The 26,134-nt window shown below is 34.7% G+C and overlaps 1 long non-coding RNA gene across 5 annotated transcripts; it reads left to right on the top strand.

The window, feature by feature from the left end:
- The first annotated feature begins 9,756 nt into the window (after nt 1-9,756).
- LOC131602136 (uncharacterized) lies at nt 9,757-12,894 on the top strand. 5 transcript variants are annotated; one of them, XR_009283936.1, is made up of 7 exons: nt 9,759-10,015; nt 10,438-10,645; nt 10,841-11,069; nt 11,411-11,437; nt 11,597-11,838; nt 11,967-11,992; nt 12,685-12,894. It is a non-coding gene; the product is annotated as an uncharacterized LOC131602136 (long non-coding RNA). The 5 variants fall into 5 exon arrangements; XR_009283937.1 differs by having other exon boundaries at nt 9,760-10,015; nt 10,841-10,911; XR_009283935.1 differs by having other exon boundaries at nt 9,757-10,015; nt 11,411-11,838.
- Nucleotides 12,895-26,134: the final 13,240 nt, after the last annotated feature.

Below are 26,134 nucleotides of genomic sequence, written 5' to 3' on the forward strand. Positions count from 1 at the left end.
TTATAAGATAACACTTGTATTCACAGAATTTTGCAGTTGCAAAGTGAATAAGAATTCTCCATAGTTTATGGGCAGAGAGATACTCTGCAGAAAATATTCTTCTTTCTCTAATTTTGTTCAAGCCTTAATTCCCCTTTATCTCCAAATTCTATTTCTTCCTTCTTTCATTGTCATTGTGTAGCGATGAGGAATTACTCAAAGATTTGAGTTTAGTTCTAACATCTGGAACCTAAAACACTGCTTGAGCGATCTATGGGAAGAAAATCACGATGACAATGAATCATCCAAAAGGACATTTTCCGGCGAATCTCCCCATTCTGAAGGATCAGAATCATGAGAGTTGGTGCAAACGGATGGAGGTGGTTTTCTATTATCAAGATCTTTGGGATCTTGTTAAAGAAGAAGTAACACCGCTTGCAGAAAACGTAATGGATGAAACAACGACTGAACACAAAGAATTGAAGAAGAAGAAGAAGAAGAAGAAGAAGAATTATAAAGCACTCTTTATAATTCATCAATGTGTTGATCCAGATAATTTTGAGAAACTGAGTGATGTTGAATCAGCTAAAGAAGCCTGGGAAATTGTGGAAATTTTCTTTTGGAGGTGCAGAAAAGGTGAAAGAGGTGAGGTTACAAACTCACAAAAGAACATATGAATTGCTTCAGATGGAAGAAAGTGAAAACATAACCGATTTCTTCACTAGGGTTAAGAAACTGGTGAATCAAATCAAGTTAAATGGATAAGTGTTGACATCAAGATCAGTTGTGGCAAAGATCATGAGGTCATTGGCTCCAAAGTTCGACCACGTGGTGGTTGCCATAAAAGAGTTGAAATATTTATCGATATTGACAAAGGAAAAACTTCAAAGGACGCTTGAATCTCATGAACAAATAATGACTGAAAGAACTGCAAAAAAATCGAAGAGTGATGTGGTTTTGCAGGCTCAATTAGCAAAAGAAAAGAAAGGAAAAGGAAGTTGGAATGGAAACATAGGTAGAGAAGGCTACAATAATTCGAATGATCGAAATCAGTAAGAAGGAATTTGGTCAAATAAGAGAAAGCCCTCGTACCAAAGCAATGAAATAGGTGGTGTTGCAAACAGAGGAAGTGGTGGTGGTCGAAAACCTGACAAAAGTCACATTGAGTGTTTCAATTTTCAAAAGTATGATTACTATTCTAGTGATTGTCCAGAAAAACAGAAGAATCAAGAAAGGGATGAAAAGTTTGCAAAACATGAAGAAGATGAGATGGTGTTGATGGTCACAACAAGAGATGAAGATAGATTAAAGGACCATTGATACTTGAACTCAGGATGCTCATCACACCTGTTTGAAAAGAAAGATTGGGTTGTCAACATAAAGCCCTCGATGAAGAGCATGGTGAAATTTGCAAATGAACATACTCTAGCAACTGAAGGTATTGTTGATGTTTGGGTTAATACCATTTTACCCCCTGCCATATAGGTCTTTTTTGGTTTTGCCCCCTGTAATTTTTTTTTTTTGAAAAACAACCTTGTCATTTCAAAAAGCTAACTTTTTAGCCCCTAAAGTCAAAATCCGCAGGAAAATCCGAAAGAAAATCCGCAGGAAACCTGCAGATTTTCCTGCGGATTTTGACTTTAGGGGCTAAAAAGTTTGCTTTTTGAAATGACAAGGTTGTTTTTCAAAAAAAAAATTTTACAGGGGGCAAAACCAGAAAAGACCTATATGGCAGGGGGGTAAAATGATAATAACCCTTGATGTTTTGATTATGAGGAAAGATGGCGAAAGGCCAGTAATCTCCAATGTGTTATACATACAAGGTATGAAGAGCAATTTTCTCAGCTTAGGAAGTTGGTCGAAAAGAACTACAAGGTATCAATCAAAGACAATATGATGAGAGTTATCGACTCAAGTGGCAAGTTAATCTTGAAGGCTCCCATGTCTCATAATAGAACCTTCAAGATTGAGATGGAGCACAAGTTCCTTGTAACTACAACAAGCAGAGATGAATGGATATGACACTATCGACTAGGCCATCTCAACTTCAATGAAATTAAAGAGTTGAAAACAAGAAATATGGTTTCGAGGTTACTCGAGATCGTTTTTCCAAGAGAAATGTGTGAGGAATGTGTGCAGAAGAAGCAGCACAAGAACAACTTCAGCAAGGATACAGGAAGCAAGTCAAAGGCAATCCTTAAAGTCATATACTCTGATGTATGTGGTCTAATCCAGGTGGATTCGAATGGAGATAACAAATACTTTGTCACATTCATATATAATTTCACTCAAAATTGGTGGACTTGCCTGGTTAAGAAGAAAAGTGAAGTGATCGAGGTCTTTGCCAAGTTCAAATCTATGGTTGAAAGGAAAAATGGACAAAAGCTCAAGATTCTGAGAACTGATGGTGGTGGAGAATATGTGTAAAAAAACTTCGACACATTTTGTGAAAAAAAAGGATTGTGCATGATGTGGTGCTACCCTTCACACAACAGCAAAACAGAACTACAAAAATGAAGAATCGAACCATCATGAATATGGTGAGAAGTATGTTAAAAGGCAAGCATTTACCCAAACAAATTTGGGGTGAAGTTATGTCGACTGCAACATACATATTAAACAGATGTCCGATGAAGAAGCTAGAAGGATTCACGCCAGAAGAATTTTGGTTTGGTGTCAAGCCTAGCTTGAGTTATATGAAAATATTTGGATTTATAGCATATACACTTGTGCCAGATCAGTTGAGAAGAAATATTAATGACAAGTCGAGTCAAATGATTATAATAGGATATCATTCAATTGGAGGATATAATTTGTTCGACCCAGTAAACGAGCAAGTTGTGATCATTAGGGACGTGATCATAGATGAGCTTATCACATGGGATTGGACTAAGAATGTCAAGAAAGATTCTGTGAGAGTCTTATGTGAAAAACCAGCCATTGAAGTCGAAAGAGAAGAAGTTCGACAAGAAGAATTCCTAGGTGAAGCAGGTCCAAGAAGACCTCAGAGAATAAGACACGTGCCTGCAAGGCTGCAAGAATGTGTGATTACATTAGATGACGTGGTTGATAATGATGAAATTTGCAGCCCTTGTTACATCACTTAACTCATTTTATATACTATTGAAATGTTGACCGTCAATGACAGTTATCTTTGCAGAATTGTAATTTACATAAAATATGGTTCAATGGTATGATTCCTTCATTGCATCATTTCCTTAGATTCTAGTTTAATTTGAATAACATCAATTTATTGGCTAGGTCTACCTCATCATCGGCGCTTATCATCGTGATTGTTATGATGACTTATCATCATAACAACCACGATGATAAGTGACGACAATGAGGTAGACCTAGCCAATAATTAGATTTTATTCAAATTAAACTATAAGAGAAGATATTGATATAATGAAGGAATCAAGTCATTGAATCACATTCTAAATTCTAAATAGCGTGATATGAATGATGAGACGCATGCAATTTGGAAAACATTGATTGATATAAGTTGATTTTCAAATGCAACTTTATTTTTAGATTATAAGTTTCTATGTCAATTTAAAAGAATATATTTTCAGTGAAACATTCATGAAACAAACAATCTACATAGCATATAATAAACTAAACTTCATCTATTGTCAACATGTATAATAATTTTAAAAAACAAAACATTGCTAAGTCACAAGAAGGCTCTTTCTTGTGACTTAGAAATGTTTTGTTCTTGTTTTGAGAATATTTGTCAACGACAACATAACAAATACATGCAACAAATAAAAAAAATACATTTTAACAACAAAACACTAACAACATACAATATCACAAGATATATCAAATTGTTTCAAGAATGCACCTTTTATTGAAAATAATCGTGGAATTGAAACAATTTGTTGTCTGGTATTTTTAGTAAATCAAATCACAAGTTTTAGTGCTTTTTAATGGATTAAACTAAAAAAATCATAGTACAGTTTGTGCATATATAAAGCTTGAGAAGATATGTGTTTATGTTTGAATGTCAATAACTAGGTCAGAAACTCTAATTGAAACAATGCATAACTGCTTTGGAATAAAGGAATAAATGAAGAACATGATAAAAATAATTTAAGTAAATGATCGAATTTAAATAACTAAAAGAAATGACACAAGTTCATACATCTTCTCTCAAACTCTTTTCTCTATGTGACTCTGATACTTAAGTTCTATAGAGAATACTTGATGAAATTTGCGGCCCTTGTTACATTACGTAACTCCTTTTATATACTATTGCAATGTTGACTGTCAATGACAGTTATCTTTGCAGAAATCAACAATATGTATCCTACTACATGGGCTTCTACATTCTACCTTCATTCCACGTGTTTTAAGCATTTGAACTGCTGCAAATTGCTACCAATTCAATAACTTCCCTTAAATCTTCTAAATTTTTCTGTCGAGAATCTTTAAGTAAGTCTTGCAATCTTGGAGTCGAAGATACACTTCAGCTACGTATATTTAGCCAATGAATTTTTCTTATTCCTACTCCTAGCAAATATGCCAAATCATCATAAATATTTTTGAGATTCTAAACATATTTTGAAGAGATAGAGTGATCGTAATTTAGTGGATCTGTTCATGAGATTTCTCCAGATTAGACTTAGTGGGTATCTAGGCCATTCTTGAACCCAAGAATATACTAAGTCTCTAAACCCATGGTAGGAAAATCGATATCACCACCTCGGTCGAAGTAATCGTCATGTCTAAACTCATGGTAGCAATCTCACACTTTCACATCATCCTTTCATGTTGAAATTATAGCCTAAAATTCCCAGGCTAATAGATTGTTATCCTTTTAGTGTATGATCTATTATCTTGTGCCATTTGTTAAACATGTGACTCCACACATAAGAGAGGTATGGATTGTGGGGGGTTTGAAAAATATTGGTTTGAAACAAATTGTTTTTAAAATCGGATTTTGAAAACATTTTGAATATACATGGGATAGAAAATAAGCAGGAGAAAAAAAGTTAAGAGAAGGGAGATAACACCACAGATTTATAGATGTTCGGTCTTAAATAAATTACAGACTCTTCTCCCTAAGAGTTTATCTTGAGAGTATCCAATAATGTTTGAGAGCTTTTTGAAGGTTAAGTTCATGAACCCCCTTATACAAGGAAAGATGAAGTTTCAAGTTTACTTCTAACCAAACAGCAATCAAGGAATTACATCTATTAGTCTTCACGCCAAACAACGAGTGGAGCCTCGAGCAGTTAGTCTCTAAGGCAAATAGAGATTTTGCATGGACTTATCTCGAACCAAGACGGAGTTTTGAATTGGCTATTTATTAAGACATTATCACAATCGATTATAGACTCGTTTTACCCTTATCTAATCGATTAGGATGTTCGAAAACTTGCCCTAATCAATCTAACGCTCTCAGGTTCATCTCGCTAGGCTCCAAAAATATTTTAGGTGATTATATTTGAAAAATAGAGGTTTCAAACATAATTTGTGAGTGTGTGATTTAACCATGCTATTTTTCAAAAAAGCCATTGTGTTTTTACAAAATATTGAACACCCAAACACGAATATGCGAGCTTTCATATTTCCTCTCTTTCACACTTTGAAGCTTTAAGTCCTTTTGTCAAATATATCAATTATATGAACACTTCACTTGAATCTTCTTGAAGATGAAGTTTGAGATATCTTCAAGTCAGATTCCATCATCAGAGGAGATTACTAATGATCATCAAACCTTAATTCTTTAATTTGATGGCTTGATCAAGAGTTTTAAACATCTTTGACCACTTGAGCCATCGTTAATATTTGCTTGTTAATGTCAAAAGAGAGCTTCAAAAGGATGTTAGATCGTTATATTAATGTGAAGTATAAAAAGACGTGTATGGTCAATAAGAGTAGTTAATTAGTCTAAATAATTAATCTTATTAATATTTTATAGGGAATGCTAACTAGTGCTCCAGCCTCCAGGGCACTAATTAAGAATCATCAAATGCATCATTTGAGTCCATTAATATTATTTAAAAAAGGAAAATTATTAAAAGTGTTATTTAAAACAAAAAAATCGAGACGTTGCATATTATTATTTTCCATTTTTATTTTCTGTTGCTTTTAAATTCCTCGTTGCATTAGGTACACGCTCTTCACATTTTGAAAATATATTCTATTTATTTATTTATTTTTCAAAATTTATGTTATTTTTTTATTTTTCCGAGACTTATAAAATAATTTTATAACTTATTTTTATATTATTTTTATCTGTAAATAATAAACTCTAAATATTGTAATATAAAAAAATTAATTTGAATATATGTCCAATAGAAAAGTTTATTTTGTAGAGAATGATTATTCAAAAATTATTTTTGATCATTTTGGTGATAATATTTTATTGTTAATTTATTATGAGTTTTATAATTTTTTTTTATTTTAATTATTTTATTTCTGGTAAATCACTTGCATATTGAAATGATAATATTGAAATGGGTTATAATAGTTGAACTTCATAATTGTTGAGAATCAAGTGTGAGAAAGAAGTCTCACGTTGATTAGAAAAGGGAAGAATTAACACTTTATAATTGAGAGAACCCACACACCTATCACCTTAAGGTTTTAGGTGGAGATGTGGCGTGTCTCTCACAAAGTGTTTCCTCGTTGATCCCCTCGAGTTGCCTCTAACAGTGGTATCATGAGCCTTTGGTTCGAGAAAGGGATCGGCTAAAACTTATAGTTGAAAGTCAACGGATACATGTAGCTTTCACATGAGGGGGAGCTTTGTGGACTCACACTTGAGGGGGAGTGCTGAGAATCAAGTGTGAGGAAGAAGTCCCACATTGATTAGAAAAAGGAAGAATTAACACTTTATAAGTGAGATAACCCACACACCTATCACCTTAAAGTTTTAGGTGGAGATGTGGCGTGTGTCTCACAAAGTGTGTCCTAAGTAAAGTGTTCTCTCGTTGACTCCCTCGAGTTGCCTCTAACAATAATGACATTTCCTTTCAATTAAATTAATATGTTAAGTATATTTAATTATTACATTGTTTTGAAATGTATAAAAGTGAGATTAAAGATTATTTATTATTGTTTATCCCGTGCTTCGGAGATACTCCAGAGATAGATACTGGTTAACAGTATTCATATTTTAATTACATCCTCAAAAAGACAAAGGTTTAAAAGACATGGATAGGCTTGATCAGTGTTTTAAAAATCAGACTAGACTGGTCGGTCAGACTGGTCGAACTGGAAACCAAACAGGTAATCGATCTGGTTCAATAGTTGGATCGGAAATGTGTTTGAACTGGTGTGAACCGGTCAAAACCGGTGTAAATTATAAAAACCGGCGGTTTAAGTGCACTTTTTAATTTTTAATTTAAAAAAATTAAAACGACGTCGTTTTGATTATTTTAATGAAAAATTAAAATAAATAAAAAATATTGCAAATACAGTTGATTTTGTTATGATGATTTGATATTGAAGAAGGAGATCCCAACATTGAAACAATTTTTTCTTTCTTAAAATTAAATTTAGTTGACAATAGAATTATTTTATTATAAATTATTCAATTAAATTATGTTGCGATTAAACTTTATTAGCAATTATACATGTGTGATCCCTATTTTAAAATTTGAATTTAAATTACGAGCTTGTGAATTTATTTATAATATTACATTTAAAAAAAAATTAAGTGTTAGTTATATTTTGTAGATATTGAATCATCCGGTTCGACAAATTTTATACTTATATAATTTTGTTATAACAATATGTCTATTCAACCGAAATATCCGATTTAATTTGGTTACTCATGCGGTTCGATCAGTGACTCAGTGGTTCAAACAATAAATCAGTGACCCAATACCCTCACTAGTTTAATGTCCAGTTCGATTTTTAAAACACTGATATAGTTGAAAGTGTTTATTACACTTCAAAGTTGGAAAATAAAATTAAAAAACAAGGATTAAATAGTGGGGAAAAATCGAATGCTTCAATTTTTAAAAAAGGGATAACAACTTATTGTCTGTTTGCTTTGCATTTCTGTGTAATTAATATTATTCTCTAAAAATGCAATAGTGCAATTGAATATTGTCGGTTTGCTTTTCCAAGTTCCAACAATATTTCAATTATCCCGAAAATTGAATAGTGCAATTGTGCACATGTAATGGAATAGTACCCTTGAATCTGGAAAACACAAGGATTAAGTAGTGACCCTTGATGTTGTCCAATCATAATCCACTTGGACTATGCAAGAATGCAAATTTTCTGTTACAGTCAGGCTTCTAGTCATATTTATTTACTTTGGTTATCAATGTGTGTCATGCAAGATCTTTTTTTACACTAAATATTAACAACGGTACTTCAGAAAACAAAGCAATTTTATATAAAAAATTTAATAAGTCTGATTTTTGTTACCTTCTTTGTATCTTAAACCATTATATAACCTCAAATCTTAACATTCATAAGAGAAAATTGTGAATGTGTGAAGATTGTGCTTTTAACCAACAAAATAAAAGAGATGGAAGTAAAGAAAGTTCCAGCGATGGTACTAAATTCAGGAAAAAAGATGCCAGCCATAGGATATGGAACAACAACTCCTCCTCCTCCAACAGCTTTGATTGATGCCATTGACATTGGCTACAGACATTTTGATACTGCTTCTTTGTATAATACTGAAGAACTTCTAGGCCAAACTGTGTCGAAGTCGTTAGAAGAAGGCATCGTTAAAAATCGTGACGAACTGTTCATTACTTCCAAGTTATGGTGTACTGATGCTCACCATGACCTTGTTCTCCCAGCTCTCAAAACCACCCTCAAACAAGCATAATTCTCTTAAGTGTGTTGAACAATCAAAGTAATAGAGTTCTGTTAAGAGTGAAATAATGTTTCATTTCCCTATCTTCTTCTTTAAGAGTTCCTTTGTCCTCTAATTCTTAGAATCTATTTCCTTAACACTGATGCTCTCATTAAGAGAGATTTCCTTGACCTAGTCAAATGGCCGAAACACGTGCTACCACATCCATGAATGATTGCATTGATGAGCTTGCTATATAAATTCCAGTTCCATGAATGATTGCAGTGATGAGCTTGCTATATAAATTCCAGTTGTGATTATCCGTCTGGAAGAAATAGGTCATTGGTTGGAAGAACAAATTTTTTTTTTTGATCAGCAATGGTATACATATATTTAAATCATACAGCACCAATGGTGCTCAAATCCAACAATGGATACATTACACAGGCCAGAAAAAAATTTAGAACTTCCTTTAAGAACAAATTTAGAACTTCCTTTTATCTTCCTTGATGAGACCGCATCACTATCTTCCTTTTATCTTGGACCATGTCTATCCTGGTATCAATGGCTGTATCAAAACTTTATAATGTCTCCTATAATCAATTCCTCATCGGACTTGAAACTCAATTTGCTCCGACTATGTACGACGATCTGGAAGGTACACTACAAGAAAAATGGCCTACGGCCACGCCAAATTGTTCCACAGCTCAAAAACTGTGGCTACATATATGCTTTGGCCGGAGTTTTTAAACCGTGGAAATATATTTTGAAATATTGAACCCAGATCGTGAAACTGTGGCATTTTCTTAAATTCCCACGTTTACAAAATGACATTTATATTTACACCACAGTTAATAACCGCGGCTTGTAAATTTAGCTTCAAAGTGTGGCTGAAACCCATATTTTATACCCCGCCAAACTTTCCCTCTTTTATTTTCGCCAAACTTTCCCTCTTTTATTTTTCAATTTCCCTCTTTTTCATTATTATATCTTTTCTAATTATTTTTTATTAAAAAAAAGAAAAAAAAACATTCCCTTATGTTTCCAAAAACATTTCCCTTCCTTAATCTTCCTTAACCAGAGCGGGTTGTATAAGCACAAACCCTAATTCCTTTTCTCTCTTCCGCCTCCACGATCTCTCTTCTCCCTCGTCATCCCCGTCTCTCCCGTTCGCAAAGGTAACGCCGCCGTCGGTGTTTGCGGTACCGATAACGTCGTTCTCGGCGTCGAGAAGAAATCCACCGCCAAACTCCAAGACTCTAGGTTTCACTCTTTGTCAATTTTATTTTATGCTAAATCGAAATTAATCTCGGTTTTCCATGATTTTGTTTGAATTTGAAGCTAGATTTAGGATCCTAGGGTTTATGATTATGTTTGAATTGGAACCTAGATTTAGGATCTTAGGGTTTAAAGCTTAAAGCGTCATCGGTACTTTTCGGAGTTTCTATCCCCTGGTAATGTTGTTTGTTTTTACTGTTGTTTTACTTTTGTTGTGAAGATCAGTGAGGAAGATTGTTGATGACAAAGAGTATGTAGTTGAAATAGTGTTTGTTTATTTGTGAATCAGTGTTTGTCTAACATACATCTTGGTGAAAATTTTGTTTCCATTGCAAACTAGATAGATTTTTATTGTTTTCTATGTTTCTGATATAAAAGATCATATTTTTGTCGCTTTCTTTGGTCAGATCCTTACAATTCATACTCTACAAATCCAAATCCTAAAGACTCAAGCGTTTTGCAGTACAGATCCATCCAAATTCTACTTTACATGGAATCCAGAAATGTGACATCCTTTTGAGTTCATAATCGGTTCAGCTCAGTTTGTGTTTGGTTCATGTGTAGCTTGGAATTGCTTGCATTTTGGTTCAAGCTTTGAATCTAACCTAATTTACGGTGAGCATACAGTATCACGTAGTTGAATTGGAAGATAATTTATCTTTAAATATGCAGAAAATACAACTTTTAGTCTTGTCTGCAAGATGTTCGATAGAATGCTTCAGCTAATTTTGTCGCTTCTTTTTGCTTCAATTATTTCACTTAATGATGTTGAATTGTTGTTGCTATTGTTGATAATTGTTGTTGTTGCAGGTTGTGGTTTATGAATCGTTGTCGATTTGTTGATGTTACCACCGTAAAGCAACTTGCGTGCCAAGTGTTCGGTAAATTGCCGCAACCAAATTACTTTCCTCCTTTAGCTTCTGTTTTGATGTGAATTATATGTTGGTTGCTTATCTTGCATGTGATGTCGGTTCAATGGTGGCGCTTGAGTTCTTTTATTGGGCAATTGGGTATCCGAAGTTTCGATATTTTATTAGATGTATGTGTTGGGTAAAATTGTATGTTTGTTTATCAGTTAATGTTTTTAAGTAGTTTATTTGTAATTGACTTGTGTTATATGTCAATTATGTTAATTTGGTTTTGAAATTGAGAACTATAGTTTTGAAAATATAACTTATGAGTATAAGTTTGCTGTTTCGCTTTATATGAAAACTACTATTGCAATAAGAATTAAATGTAACTGTGCTTTATGATGCTATATACTTTCTCAGTTTCCTTCAGGATGATGAATTGAAATGCACTTTCTAAATTTTTTCTTCAAACAACAATTTTTAAAATGTAAATTTACAATGGTTCTCTTGTGCGTGTGTGTTTTTCCAGTGAGGTGTGCTTTGAAGATTTCCTGTGGTAAGTACTTCTAGTGAACTTGTCCCTGGTATTGACTTTTGCAATCATGGAAAGATGTTGCTTGAAGCTCTAACATTTCACTTCACTATGTGCTTTTAAAATAATTTCCTTGTTAATCTTTTTCATTGATTGGGATCTGATTTTTACATGACCAATCAGATTTGAAGTCAATAGCAACATGGGAAGTTGATGGAATTGGCTTAGCAACAGGAGTTCTTGTCTCCATGTATCTTCTTTTTGCCTTTCCGGTAACATCTGTTTTGTGTATTCTCAACTGGTTTGATATTCCCCTCTTGTCTCTTGTCTCTTGTCTCAAAGTTGTATGAGATCTGTGCTGCAAATCATTGGAAGCCTCCTGTGTTTGAATGTTGTAAAGAGGAAGGACCATGTCATTGCAGAATGTAAGTCTTCTTGCAAATGAATGATTCTATTTTCTGAATAATTGGAAAACAATGTGTTAATATTCATGGAAATGAAGTTTGATATAAGTTCCATATTTCTTTCCGACTCTTTATGATATTTGCTTCAGGACTTTGAAGCTCGCCACACCTACATGTAAATTTCTTAACTTTTGCTTTAATTTTGATGTCATTAATTGTTGCAGATTATTTTTAAGGTCTATGATGTATGAGATGGAATGTAAATTCATTGTTTTTTAGTTTAGATATGAAGATTAGCTTAATTGTTATAGATTAGAATGTTATGATGGTTGTAGTGGCTAAGTTGTTAGAAAATAGAAGCGTCTTTGTAAACCAATTCGCTACGCTCTTTGTCAAAGATAGGATTAAGTTGGTTTCATTGTGATGTTTACTTTTATTTTTTCTTTCTATAGAAATTGAAGGGTGTTTCCGTAGAGTGTCGTGTCAAGAACATTTTTATCCATATGTATTCATAACTCCACAATCCTTCTAATAAGTGAAATTTGATTCTACTATGTCTTATGAAGTTATTTTTATCTATATGGCCTGAAAACAATTGATATTTTATTTTTAATTTCAAATATATGCTTAGATATATTGGTTTATGAGTATATGAAGAATGGTAGTTTAGGTGATGTTTTGCATTGGGAAAAGTGTGGTGAGTTGTTTATTTGGCTGAAGAGATTTGGAATTGCTCTTGGTGTTACTTAAGGCTTGGCTTATTTATACTATAATTGTGTTCTTACCGTTGTTCATATTGCTTGATCATGATTTTGGATAATTGAGGTTTAAGAACCTAAGTTAATTGTTAAATTTAATTTCTTGCAGGATACTTGCTAACTAAAAGCCTTGTGTGAAGTGCAAGTGACATTTCGCAGCAATTATACGTATTTCTCAATAATTGTTGTCGCTGCAAAAATTTAATTTTCTTGTAGTGTGTTGTAAAAACATAATTATTTGTAATGATTTTGATTGATCACTCATTTGAGCAGCAACCCTTTGACATAGTTCTTATTTTAATATGCATTTTTCTTTTAATATGCATTGATCACTCGATTTATGTTTGATTCTGGTTTTTAGATTTCACGGTTCAGAAGTTGGTTTGAGTTAGTTTCATGTTTTCGATTTTGTTTCAGTTTGAGTTCAAAATATAACCGTGGCAAGATTAATGGTTTAGAACATACAAAATATAACCATGGTTTTAAATTTGTGGTCATAACCAAACCGTGGCTATATCTTGAACTAATACTGTGTCGTAAACGTTAAAATGAAACCGTGGCTTTACAATATAGCCACAGTTATTAAGTCATGGCAAATACAAACCGCGGCCTTAATCAAGCTACCTAAACCGTGGCCTAAAAATGCCACGGTTGTAAAAATGGCGTGGTCTATACCAAAAAACCGTGGACTTTACTTTTGGCCACGGCCGTATACTCCACCGTTGGATTTCCGTGGCCGAACCGTGGACTCAGCGTTACGCCACGGTTATTTTGCATAAAGCCTCGGTTTTCTGGGCGTGGTAGGAGGCCTTTTTTTCTGTAGTGGTAATCTTTTCAAACTCACTCAATCGGGATATGTGACCGAATACCTGACTGAGTTTGAAGTTTTGGATAATCTTATTGTGGGGTTGTCATCCATGGATCAGATGAGTTGGTTTATTTTAGGTCTCAAGATCAAGATACATAGAGAATTTTTAGCCCAACAACACAATGGTATGAGGGTTAGAAGACAAGTTCCAGGACCAAATCAGGGCTTCGCGACGTAAATTGTTCCAAAATCCAAATCAGCCATGCCCTCCAATAAGCTCTATGTGGGTAATGGTCAAACCCTTATTATACAATCAAAATTGTTCGAAAATCTAATAACTGATGAAAATAAAGAGCTAATTAACACAAGCAAAAGCATAAACTAGACTGGTTATGGGAGCATCACGTGTGCATGGTTATTATCATGTGATCTTCACGTGTGCATGAGTGTAGTCAGTTAGTTAGATTGAATGACGTGGCATTAGCTAGCTATATATTCATCATACAGTGTAACTGATTTCAGTTAGTGGGAATAATGAAAATCTCTCTTTCTTCTCCATCTTTATCAATTTTCGTTCATTGTTTTTCCTCCATTGATGGAGCTCTTAGATTGATTTGATGGTATCAGAGCAGGTTGATCCTGCTATGTTTCCGCTGCGTTAACGATTGCTAGATCTGGTTGATTGATTGTTGATGACGATCGCAAATTCTTGATCCTTCGTTTTGTTTCTTCTTGATTCTCGATTTCTTGTTTCTTGATTCTCTTTCTCTGCGTTTTTTTTGTTTTTTTTTTCATATAGCTATGGCAAGAAACACTAACACCAGTAACAATTGAAATCAAGTGGATCAACTCGATCCCTACTATGTGCATCCATCGGAGAAATCATCTACAATTTGCGTTACACCAGCTTTATCTGGTGGTAACTATCACGCGTGGTCAATGAAAATGAGGAGAGCATTGGCTATGAAGAACAAATTCAAGTTTGTTGATAGTTCCATACCAGTTCCCAGTGAAGGTGACCTCAACTATGTAGCATGGCAGAGATGTAACAATTTAGTGCACACATGGATCATCAATTCCACCGCGCCATCGATAGCTCAGAGTGTTGTATTCATTGATAATGCTATTGACATGTGGAATGATCTTAAGGATCGGTTCATGAGAGGAGATCGCATTAGAGTTGCGCAATTGCATCAAGAGATCTCCAATCTCAAGCAAGGTAACAAGAAGATTACTGATTATTTTACTGAATTGAGAGGATTATAGGAAGAATTAGACCAATATAGACCTGTTCCAAATTGCACTTGTCGTATTCCGTGCACATGCTTAACCATGAAGAATGTCAAGAATTTTAAATCTGAGGACAAGATAATTCAATTTCTGATTGGATTGAATGAGGAGTATCAAGGTGTAGCATCGCAAATATTGTTGATGGATCCTATGCCTCCTATAAATAGAGTCTTTTCTTTGGCGATGCAACAAGAAAGGAAGTTGCAATATGGAGCAAGTATCTTAGGCACGAATGTGACTGATGAGACTGCAGGATTAGTGAATGTTGTAGAAGGACAAAAGCAATATGGAAGAGGAAGAGGAAATGGCAGTCAATATCAAGGAAGAGGAAGAGGAAACATCAAGGTCTGTACCTATTGTGGCAAAACTGGGCATATTGTTGATGGATGCTATAAGAAGCATGGCTATCCTCAAAACAATGGTAGAGGAAACTCTTATGTCAATCAAGTTGAAAGTGAAGAAGTCGAGACCAAGTCATCAATTGGATCCACTTGTGAGAGTGGAAATATGACTCTAACCAAGGAGCAGTATTAATCCTTGATGACTTTGCTGGAGAAGAATACAGGCTCCATCAATCTGACCAAAGGAGGTAACTCTTCTATAGCCTGTTTTAGTAGCCTTGATAAAATTGATTGGATACTTGATACTGGAGCTACTCATCACATTTGCTTTTCTATAGATTGGTTTGATACATATGCTGAGATAAGTCCTATCATTGTTAACTTGCCAAATGGGAATTCTATTGTAGCTTCAGTTTCAGGCAATGTGAAACTATCTGAATCACTTACCATTCAAAATGTGCTTTATTTGCCACAATTTGAAGTCAATCTAATATCTGTGTCAAAGCTTTGTAGAGAACAGGATTGCAATCTTGTTTTTAGTACTGATGGTTGTATGATACAGGGAAAGAAGGATTTGAAGAAGATTGGTTTGGCTAAAGAGCATAATGGACTATATCACTTGGCTGCAAGAAGGAACAATGATGTAGGCCTTGTTTCTAGTGTGTTTGTAAATAAGAAAGCTGTAAATAAAGAAAAGATACCACCTAGTATGTTGTGGCATCTTAGACTAGGACATCTATCTTATGATAGAATGAGTTGTATGAGTCAAATGTACAGTTATATTCCTAGTGGTATTCATGGTGCATGCGATGTTTGCCAGCAAGCAAGACAGAAAATTCTACCATTTCCCATCAGTAACAATAATGCAAATAAAGTGTTTGAACTTGTGAATTTAGATATTTGGGGACCCTTTAATACTCCTTCTGTTCATCGTTATAGATATTTCTTAACCATTCTTGATGATTGTAGTAGGCATGTGTGGGTGGTAATGCTTAAAGCTAAGTCTGAAGCACCACATAAAATCAAAGACTTTATTAATATGGTGGAGACACAGCATGAGTCCACAGTTAAAATTGTTAGAAGTGACAATGGTGTTGAGTTGGCCATGCCCGTGTATTATGCTTCTAAGGGAATAATCCATCAAAAGAGTTGTGTGTACACTCCATAACAAAATGGTAGAGTTGAAAGACGACATCAACATATTCTGAATATTAGCCGTGCCCTCATGTTTCAATCAGGTTTGGCCAAAGAATACTGGTCATATACGGTTCTTCATGCAGTCTTATGAATGGAATTCCCACAAAGCTTTTGAAAAATAAGTCATCTTATGAGGTGCTATATGGTTCTGCCCCAGACCTCAGCTCTTTAAAAGTGTTTGGTTGCCTGGGTTATGCCTCGACCTTACCAAACAATCGCCACAAATTTGATGCAAGAGCATGCAAGTGTGCTTTCTTGGGTTACAAGCCAGGTATGAAGGGTTTTATATTAGTGGATGTTATAGATCATGACATTCTTGTGTCTCGCAATGTGAAGTTCTATGACCTTGAATTTCCTTTCAAAACCCTTGGTGATGATGAAGTTCCAACAGATATCTATCTTGATCCTGCTCTTTTCAATGGTACTGATCAAGATGGTATTAATCATTCTGAGCATAGTTCTTCACACTCCACTACTCATTCTGAACAAGAGCATACTTATTCACCATCAGTTTGTGACTTGGCCATTCCTCATAGTAATGGTGCTTCTCCTATAGTGGAACCTGATCCAGTTCCATTTTCTTCCAACATTGAATCTCAAAATACCTCACCTATCCCTTCCTCATCTGAATTGTCATCTACATCAGATGATACAACCATTCTTTCTAACCCTTTATCCTCACCATCCACCAATATTTCTTCCCAACCTGCATCTAGAAAATCTCTTAGAGTTGCAAAGCCTCCTAGTTATCTTAAATACTATGTTTGCAACTCTTATACCTCTACATCATGCTCTTATCCTCTCACAAATTCCATCTCTTATTCTGGCCTTTCTTCTAAGCATAAGGCTTATATCATGGCATTGACTTCTGAAGTTGAACCCTCTAGCTTTCTCAATGCTTCTAAGGACCCTCGCTGGGTTGAAGCTATGAACAAAGAAATCGAGGCTCTGAGTAGCAATCACACCTGGGAGTTTGTGGATCTGCAACCTAAAGCTATTCCCATTGGAAACAAGTGGGTTTTCAAAATAAAGAGGCATGCCGATGGTTCCATTGAACGATTTAAGGCGCGTCTTGTGGCTCAAGGCTTTAATCAGACTAAAGGGTTAGATTATTTCGAAACCTTCTCTCCAGTAGCCAAGCTTTCAACTGTTCGTGTGCTCTTAGATTTAGCTGCCATTCATGGGTGGCATTTACATCAACTTGATGTAAATAACGCCTTCCTACATGGCGATTTACACGAGGCAGTTTACATGAAAGTGCCAAATGGTGTATCTTCTCCAAAACCTGGCCAAGTATGTAGATTAATCAAGTCATTGTATGGCTTAAAGCAAGCTAGCCGGCAGTGGTTTGAAAAGTTAACAACGTTTCTTCATGCTCAAGGTTTTGTCCATGCTCATGCAGATCACACGTTATTCACTAAATCCTCTCCTACTTCCTTTACAGCTCTTCTTGTGTACGTTGATGACATCATCCTGGCAGGTACTTCTCTCATAGTGTTTGAAGAATTGAAAGCTGCCTTGGATCGCACATTTCACATCAAGGACTTAGGTCAATTAAAATTCTTTCTTGGGCTCGAGGTTGCACGTTCCTCCAAGGGCATTACTCTTTGCCAAAGAAAGTATTGCTTAGAGTTGCTCCATGACTCAGGCCTCAGTGGTTGCAAGCCCGCTTCCACTCCTTTGGATGCCTCCACTCGTCTTCATCAAGACACAAGTTCTGCTTTCATTGATATCACTGCATATCGACGTCTGGCTGGAAGACTGCTTTATCTTACTACAACTAGACCAGATATTGCTTATGCCACTCAGCAATTGAGCCAGTTCATGAGTGCTCCTACTGAAGTTCATTATCGAGCTGCTCTGCATGTGCTTCGTTACCTCAAAAGATCACCCGCACGTGGTATTTTCTTTCCCCAAGCTTCAAGTCTCCAAATTACGGGGTTTAGTGATGTTGATTGGGGAGGCTGCATTGACACACGACGTTCTATCACAGGTTATTGTTTCTTTATTGGTCAATCGCTCGTGTCTTGGAAATCTAAGAAGCAAGCCACCGTTAGTTGCTCTTCTGCTGAGGCAGAATATCGTGCTCTTTCTTCCGTGACTCGCGAACTCCAATGGCTATGTTTTCTCCTTCACGATCTGCAGCAACATCCTTCTCGTTTGCCTGTCCTCTATTGTGATAATCAAAGTGCCTTACATATCTCTACCAATCCCGTGTTCCACGAACGGACGAAACATCTTGACATTGATTGTCACTTGGTTAGGGAGAAACTGCAGGCTGGCCTCATGCGTTTACTTCCGGTCACTTCGCAACAACAAGCTGCAGATGTGTTCACAAAGTCTCTTGGCCCACGTCCTTTCTTTGACTGTATCTCCAAGCTTGGTTTGGTTGATATCTACCAGCCTCAAGCTTGTGGGGGGTAATAACTGATGAAAATAAAGAGCTAATTAACACAAGCAAAAGCATAAACTAGACTGGTTATGGAGCTTCACGTGTGCATGGTTATTATCATGTGATCTTCACGTTTGCGTGAATGTAGTCAGTTAGTTAGATTGAATGACGTGGCATTAGCTAGCTATATATTCATCATACAGTGTAACTGCTTTCAGTTAGTGAGAATAATGAAAATCTCTCTTTCTTCTCCATCTTTATCAATTTTCGTTCATTGTTTTTCCTCCATTGATGGAGCTCTTAGATTGCTTTGAAAATCATAGGTTTTCTAACACTACTACGAACAATCTGCTATAAGACAAAGTCTGAACAATATATATGAAAATAATCAATATAAAGACTTGTCCAATCCCTCTGTCCATAGTACAAAACCCATGGACAATAACTCCACAGGTATATCTAGAGAAAACAATAGCCTTCCAGATAATAACCATAGGTCTAATTATGATATACCAAGTTATCCAGAGGATAATCTCAGAGTTACACAACTCATTGGTGCCACACAAGATCCTGTGTGTAATGACAATTTAGCTCAAATAGACATCCTAGCTCAATGTAAGACTTAAGCACTACTTTTTGCTCTAATGAACTTATTACTACAGACAACTCATTTGACAACGGTTAATAAATACATATAATCACGCGGATCCAAGCGTTGTTATGTAGAGTATTTTCGTAAATGTGTTACTTACAATTACGGTCTTGGGACCGTTGTTGTATTATAGAAAGTGCACGCAATATCACAACGGTTATTTAATCCAACCGTTGTGATAAACCTAATTGTGCAAGGTTCGATTCTCAGCATCAACATTTTGTAATTTATATTATTCTGGTCAGCATTCAATATATAACCACGGTTAGGTGTTATAACCGCTGTCAAAACTTTCTTTGTTTTAAAAAATGCAATTCTCTGCTTTAAAAAAAATTTCGATTTTTTAACTTGTATCTATTATAACCATATCAGAGAAGTTAAAATAACCTGTATTTTTGTTAACCATGCATGGCGAGAATAACAATCAACCTGTATTTTTGCTAACATTGTGCATCAAAAGGAAAAATTATTATTTACATCAAACACAATATGTTTAAGTCAAAAGTAATATTCATATCAATACTGAAAATAAGTCATTAGCACATCTCAATAAATCAATCAGCATGACCCTTAAGCACATTGTGGATATACGCCCAACGTCTACGAAGATCTACAAAGTCCTCAACGGGGAATAGTGTTTCGTCGTGAAGCATCTACGTAATAAAGAGAAAAAAGTGAATATCGTGCATGATAATAATTCAATATTCAACTTATATATAATATATGTAAACATTTTATGACATATATACCTTATCCCATGAATCAACAATGCTGACAAGGGCAATGTTTAACATGTGTTTCATGACATAATACTCACACTCGTAATCCCCTAGCTATTTCCTCGTCTACAAATTTAAACATTAATTTCATGAATATAACCACACATAAATGTAAATGAAAGAAACAGGTAATCAGACCACTTACATCAGGCAAGAGCAATGTGAGCTTTCTTCTAACATTATGCATCATATTCACTTGCTGCACATTACTGTACATTGAAAATGAATTAAACATATTACACGATAAACTAATTACAATGTCAAAGAAAATATTAATTTAAAGTTTCATATAAACATACACTTACCAATTAATAATATCTTTCATTTTCCTCTTGGATCTATAATGTAAGGAACACAGTGTAGTTATCATATTCGTCCTAAATGATATGATGTTCAGTTGCCAATGACCACTGAATAAACACGAGCATATATATAATTAGTATTTGCTAAAACCAAACTAAACATAGAATACATAAACATCAATTACAAAAATACTTAAATACTCATAGAGAAATGGTGCTAAGTAACAATCTTTTCTTTCATCATTTAACCGTCTTTCCACGTACTCTTGAATGGATTTTGTATCATTACTTGTCCAATGAATAAAAAATGGATCCAAGATTCCATAAGCATTCAATTTATTTAACTCAATACAAACACGGTGAATGTACCTAAATGGTTAAACAAAATTAAAAAAATTAAGGGAGGAATTACAAAAAATGATAATGTTCTATAATGACATGTATTTAAATAATTATATACTTATGTGCTCCAAAATTGCAATATCCTTACGTCCAACCACTTATGTCCACAGAGAAAATCCCTTACATATTCAGGACTATAATAGAAGAACTCCAGACATGGACAATATTCTAGCTAAAGAGGTTGCGATGTATTTATCACCGCAACGCTTAAGTATAACATGGTGATTTCATTTACACTAGGATCCAATAACTCATTGCGGTTATCTTAAGGGGGAGGGGTTGAACAATTACTTCCTTTGGTGCTAGCACGACGTACGACACTTTTACTTGGAGTTTGATCATCATTATCTTCACCATCAATATAATGTTGATCTTCATTTGTACATTGCTCGATGTTTTCACTTAATCTCTACGTCATATTAAATTAGAACTTAAAACAAAATAAGCACAATATATCATACATTTCCGATAAAACACTAACATCTCAAATAAAGAACATACGAAATATAACTCTTCCAACTTATCAAAGTTTTCCATATCTTTCTTCTGTCTTTCTCTCTCATCTTCTAACATCCTCCTTTGTTCTTCTAAATGCTTCTCAACTTTCTCAATCTTTTTTCTTTGTGCAAGAAATTCCTGGCTTTCGGTGCTTTTTCTTACTGAACCAAAGAATAACCTCATGCCGACATCTTCTCCAACACCACAGACACATCCACCATGCTCATCTGCTCTGATATCTTTTACTAGAATATCATGTCGTGGTTATGGAACAAATGTGCCTTCACGGACCGCCTCACCCAACTTATCATAAGCATCATGAGCAACTTACATTTATTGTTACCCAAGCATTTAAATAACAAATAACATAAACAAAATAAATCATACTTACAATTTTCTCACCAACTACTCTTGACGCATCTGAGGTGTACTCTCCATTTGGTCTTAATCGATCTCTTTTCCACTTCTCGTGTCTTGATGGTGGAGATGGATGTGATCATCTCCTGTTTGTGGTTGTTTTTCAAGCATGATTGTTTTCTCAAGTTTTCTGTAACCGCCACGAGGCAATCTATGGGGATACATGTTTTTTCTTAGTTTTTAATTCCTAATTCACTTTTAACCTGTTATTAATATAGTGAAAAATAGATATGATTAGTATCTATAACTCATTAGCCTAAAATTATCTGATAAATAAGACTAGTACTAAACTTGAATTCCTTAGAACGACGTATCCTAGCAAACATTTTCCATTGCTTCTTCAATATAAAACTATATCTTATCCATGGACGAGTAAGACCGATCTTAGGCTTCTTAATGTAGTCAGCCGTGAGTTGTGCCTTAAATCCCCTCCAACGAGTACCGGCAAACGAGATCAACTTTTTTCAACTTTGAGTCATCAGTAAAATAAAAACTCATCTGCATTTAAATAAATATATAAGTATGTATTAGAAATTATAGGAAGGGATATTGAATATATGCAAATTATAGAATGTATTACCTTAACGTATGTCTATATGCTATCTTTGATTTTAACTCGCACTTGTTTCTAAGGAACTTTGCTATGTTCAAGGAAGGCAACATAAATCTTAAAAGTATAGTAATGTTCACAATTAACTACTCTGTATAATGAATCAAACACGATCGTAATTTTTTCCCTGATGAGTTGCAAACTTTTGTGAATTAGGGCATCATTGTGATACATCTTTGTGATCTTTTAGATTGAGTATCCTTTGTTTGAGATTCATTCGTAAAGTATCATTTGTTTGAGTTTCTTTGCTAGTATTGGAAGAACTCGACAAGGTCGACATATCTTTTGAAAAACAACAACAACAACATCAACAACAACCACACCAATAGAAAATGAAGTTTAATGTAGATGCATGAAAAAATATTTTACGTACCCTAAATGTGATGACTAAGTAAATGATGAGAATACAACAATTTTGGTCTTGGTGTTGACTTCCTTCCTTCCGGTAATGACGGTGTTGTTATTGTTTTCCTTCTTGACGGTAACAACGGTGTTGGTGTACTCTTCCTCTTTGACATCGACGATCGTGATGGTCTTGTCAACCTCCTCGACGATGATGAAGGAAATGAAAAATACAAAATAAAAAATGGATACTGAAGATACAAGCTAGGGGAACGATGATGTTAGAGTTGAAATCGTGCAGTGTTTCATAGTATTGAACGTTAGGGTTGTTTCGTCTAGTTTCTTTTTTCAGTGGAAAAATGGATAATGAATAGACAAGTTACATATAAGTCTAAATATTATAAAGATACCACCACGGTCCATAAAGAAGCGCCAAAGTTTAAATTACCAATAAAATTTTAAATGAAAAACAAAAAGTATCACAATGGTGGAACATACCAATCGTAGTTATATCCCTTTAAGTTTTTTATTTAAAAATAAATAAAAAAGAAAAGGCGCGCCTTAACGTTAAAGGAATAATATATTTGAGGGCGCTGAGGGTCGAATCCATGAAACCTTGACTGTATCACAATGGTTGGCTCTTTAACTGTTGTTATATACTAATAATTTTTAATAAAAAAATATTGTAGTGCCTTAGTTTAAAGATGTCACCACGGTGTAGGACTGAACCGTGGTGAGCATGGCGTTGTTGTATGCTCATTTTGTAGTATTGACTCTGTCATCTTACATTCCTATATAAAAATCATCTCATCCTCCCTCTATTGCACTAGTAAACCCTCTAATCTCGTTCTTGAATATAATCACCCTATGCTCACTAGAGCAAAAACTTGCAAGTCAAAACCCAAAGTTTTCTTAGTTCACATTGAGTTTGAACCTACTAGAATTAAGCAACCTATGGTCAAAGCTAAATGGGTGAAGGCCATGAAAGATGAGTTCAATGCTCTACAGGAAAACAAAACTTGGACTCTGACCACCCTACCCCATGACAGTAAGGTTGTAGGATGTAAATAGGTCTTTAAGATCTATGAAAATGAAGACGCGAGTATTCACAAACACCAAGCCAGGCTTGTTGCCAAAGGCTTCCATCAAGAACAAGGGTTTGGCTACACTGAAACTTTTCTTCAGTGGTAAAATCTACAACCACTAGACTCATTTTAACCCTTTCTATCACATACAAATGGGACATCCAACAAATAGATATGAACAATGTCTTTTTGAATGGTACTCTTCATGATGAGGTGTATATGACACAACCTCTTGGTTTTGTGAGTCCTAATAAAACCCTTGTATGTAAGCTTCACAAAGTAATATATGGTCTCAGACAAGCCCCAAGGGTCTGGTATAAATAGCTGACACAATCATTGCTACAGTTTCGATTCACTACTTCTAAGTGTGACAACTCTCGTTTTGTATATTAAAAGCTAAGTATTTCTTTATATGCTATGGTTTATGTCGATGATATACTGATTACTGCCTCAAGTGCAGCATTATTCACACTTTAATCAACAAATTACATCATGCCTTTACTCTAAAAAAGTTGGGTCGACTTAGCTATTTTTTAGGGGTTAAAGTAAAATTTCGCAGCAATGGTACTATGTTCCTAACCCAATCAAAGTATATCAAGGACCTACTTGCATGAGCCAATATGGAGAATGTTAATGGGGTTCCTACTCCCATTTTAAGCACATGTAAATTGCACAAGCATGGTACTAATCACTTTTCTGACCCTCAACTATACAGGTCTATTGTGGGTGCTCTCTAGTATGTGACTATAACTAGGCAAGACATTACTTTTAGTGTGAACAAAGCTTGCCAATTCATGGAATTCCCACTGTACACTCATTGGGAAGCAGTCAGAAGACACTTAAGATATCTCAATGGTACAATTAATCATAGTCTGCTTGTAGCTCCTTCCATCTATGTTTCCAAGTTTGCCTTTTGAGCTTGTAGTGACTCTGACTGGGCTAGTGCCCCAGTTGATTGAAGATCGACAAATGGCTCGTGCATTTTTTTGGCCGAACTTAGTTTCCCGGAGCTCCAAGAAAAAATCTCTGGTGGCACAGTTGAGTAATGAGGCAGAGTATCACGCTCTAGCACATACCACCTCTGAATTACTTTTATTAGAATCCTTACTCTTGGAACTTCACATCCTTATTCACACACCAACATTACTTTGTGACAATCTGAGTGTTGTTCTTTTGTCCCATAATCTAGTGTTACATGCTCGTACTAAACATATTGAATTAGACATCCATTTTATGAGGGAACATGTCGTGGTTGGTAAGATGATGATTCAACATGTTCCAGTTGCATCTCAAATCGCAGACACGTTAACAAAACCATTGGGCACCTATGCTTTTCAAGAACTACGAGGAAAACTCAAGGTTGTTTGTGACTCTCACCTCCCTTCAGTTTGAGGGGGGGGGGGGGGGGGGGGGAGTATTAGAGATAAAATTGTTGCACACAATATCTTTGTATAGTTTGGTTAGAGAGTGTAATAGTTATCAGTTAACTTTAGGTGTTAGTTTCAACTGTTTCTGGTAAACACCCTTGTAAAAATACTCTTTGTGTAGTGATATAACTGAATAATGCAATATACCACTCTTTAATCCTTTTTCATTATCACTCTCTACTATTTACTTCCACAATATTGAAGCATGACGAACTCACAAGTTCATCTTCATCTTCAACAATCATGCTCTTATTCCATTACTTTAAATATTTGAACAAAGTCAGATAAAAACACTACTATAAATATTACATTTTATGACAACGCTTATCCAACAAAAAAATTGAGGTATAATTCCTAGACGCATTACGTTATTTTTTTTCCAAAAAAATACCATTTAGTCCCTCAATTTTAATATATAACTAAGGCGTAAATAATTCAGGGCACATGCTTCGAATTCTAACAACTGAAGTTTTTATTTTTATTTCTTTAAAAGTGACGCTTTTCTTTTATTTAAGATTTTATTTAATTATTAAATATTCTATTCCATCAGTTTCTAAAATAACCGAAGGGTAGGATATCCAAATTTTACTATAAAAGGAGTTCTTCACTGAATTTTACCCTAAGTCTAACTCATATATTCAGCCATTCCATACTCGTAAACGTCATTATTTGGGATGAATTGCAAGATAGAAAAAAAATTTGGTTGTGTTGTTGTTCTTCTTACACCAACCTTTAACAATTTTGTTTTTTGTTTTTCCAATCTATCTCACATAATTGTTTTGGTTTTTTTGTTGTTGTTATTGTTGTCGTCGTTGTTGCTTCCACCTTGTAAATGTTGAATGAAAAAGAAAATATTGTTTTATTTTAGAATAACTTTCTAATGTTGTTAATAAAAGAAAACATCCTATAATATATATTTTGCTTTCTTTGATTGACAATATTGATAAATTTATTCTTAATCATACTGCAATGTTGTTTAAAATATAGTCCTTTGTATGATTATTTTAATAAAGAAAT

This window comes from Vicia villosa, linkage group LG5, assembly GCF_029867415.1.
Source record: "Vicia villosa cultivar HV-30 ecotype Madison, WI linkage group LG5, Vvil1.0, whole genome shotgun sequence".
Taxonomy (NCBI): domain Eukaryota; kingdom Viridiplantae; phylum Streptophyta; class Magnoliopsida; order Fabales; family Fabaceae; genus Vicia; species Vicia villosa.